This window comes from Octopus bimaculoides, chromosome 13, assembly GCF_001194135.2.
Source record: "Octopus bimaculoides isolate UCB-OBI-ISO-001 chromosome 13, ASM119413v2, whole genome shotgun sequence".
Lineage (NCBI taxonomy): Eukaryota > Metazoa > Mollusca > Cephalopoda > Octopoda > Octopodidae > Octopus > Octopus bimaculoides.
The window spans coordinates 54,698,179-54,700,338 of NC_068993.1; the positions used below are offsets into that span (position 1 = coordinate 54,698,179).

The window sequence follows — 2,160 nt, forward strand, 5'->3', positions numbered from 1 at the left end:
GCAACGGTGGTGGTGGTGGTGGTGGAATTATGTGATGGAATGTCAGAATAGGAAGGCCTTTCAGGTGTGTGTGTGTGTGTGTGTGTGTGTGCATGTGTGTGTGTGTGTGTGTGTGCATAAATGGGTGTAGAGGTGTCTTACTCTTTCCCTTCTCTCTTTCTCTCTATCTATCTTAGTCTTAGTAAATATGTGTGTGCGTATGTGTGTGTGCGTGTGTGTGTTTGTGTGTGTGTGTGTGTGCTGTTATTTTCACATCTATACATACACAAATGTGTATACATACGTTTATGTATGTATGCATGCATGTATGTATGTATGTATGTATGCATGTATGTATGTATGTATATGTGTGTATGTGTGTAGGTTGGTGTATGTGATAATTGAAGGGATAAGTAAAATCCAGGGGATCACTATATATATATATATATATATATATATATATATATATATATATATATATACATACATATATATATATATATATATACACATACATATATAAATACACATATATATATATCATTATATATATGTATATGTTATATATGTATATATCATATATACATATCTATATATAGATATTATATGCATATATGTAGGTACATTTGTTATGTGTATATATTTATACATCCATACATATATATACACACACTCACACACACCTATATATATAATCTCGTGCATATTAACTTACACTTCTGGTTATCGCTATGTAATGTTTCTCTTTTTCCCCCTCTCTCTATATACATATATCTATCTCTGTACCCCACCCCCCACCCCACACATATTACTAGAAACATTTCACAGCGATAAGAGATTTAGAAATCTAAGGTAAAATTCCGTGGGTGAGATTTTTGTATCAATAAGCATACATTTAGTCTTCTCTGTAAAAAGTAGGCACGTAGATAAATCACAGTATTTTCTTTCCGCGACCAGAAAAGATATTGGTCTGACTAGTTTCAGCATTCATTAATATCGCATCAGTAATCGGTTGCTCAATGCTGTCCACAGAGAAAATATTATATATTATACATTATACATTTTTTTATAAGGCGGCGAGCTGGCAGAAACGTTAGCACGCCGGGCGAAATGCTGAGCGGTATATCGTCTGTCATTACGCTCTGAGTTTAAATCCGCCGAGGTCAACTTTGCCTTTCAGGGTCAATAAATTAAGTACCAGTTGCGTATTGGAGTCGATCTAATCGACTGGCCTCCTCCCCCAAAATTTTAGGCCTTGTGCCTAGAGTAGAAAAGATTATATATCTTTTTATATTATATCTATTTAAAGTATAGACGATCAGGGTCTGCACGAAATTGGTGTGTCTAATTTGCATAACAGTGTACATCATGGTATGTATGAATTGATAGAAGCACACACAAATATATATGCATACATATCCATTTATACCTATATATGTACACAAGTTAAGCATATCATGTATGTTTATTGATATACATGGGCATGTATATATGTATGCATTTATATCTGTGTATATAAATATAATAAGAATTATTAATCCGAACAATTGGAGGAAGAGAAGATGAAGAAATGAAATTGAAAATGTATCCAGAATAAATTAGAATAAATCAAAATTTAATTATATTTTAAAATAAAGGAATACCCTTGACCGGTTTCACAATAGGTTTTTAAATGTGTATAATGTAAGGAGTTGTGTCTGAAATTATATCTATTCTGGCCGTTGTTATAAAAAAAAAATAGCTTGTTTTTGAAGTAGGAATTTGGCTTAGAACGCTGTCTGCAAACGTGCAAATTGATTGTTTAATCGCACCACTTAAGTTGAGGCTTTCTAGGAACCAAATCTTGGAGATGGCTTCGCGCTGTTTTCGGGAATCTAGGTATAACAGCATGAGTGAGTTGGGTGAGTATATCTTATTAGATATTTTTCTCCTGGGTCGATAGCAATATTAAATAACAATGGAATTGATGTATGATTCACATAACGGTAGATAGTGACATTTAATATAAACTCACCAAGACAAAACCTAGCACACTTTTCGTTTTACTGTTAGGTGTCTCTGTAGTGGTCTCTTTCCTTTCCTGAGCGTCCAATAACACAGTACTTGTACCACGTCCTCGCGTTGTTGCTTTTTCTTGCTTGTTCTTGTTTGGATTGACTATATATATATATATATATATAT

General features: G+C 33.3%; 1 long non-coding RNA gene across 1 annotated transcript in view; it reads left to right on the forward strand.

The window, feature by feature from the left end:
* The window catches only part of LOC128249300 (uncharacterized), a 150,286-nt gene that overhangs the window by 135,048 nt on the left and 13,078 nt on the right, over positions 1 to 2,160 (forward strand). The gene's annotated exons all lie outside the window — the stretch shown is intronic.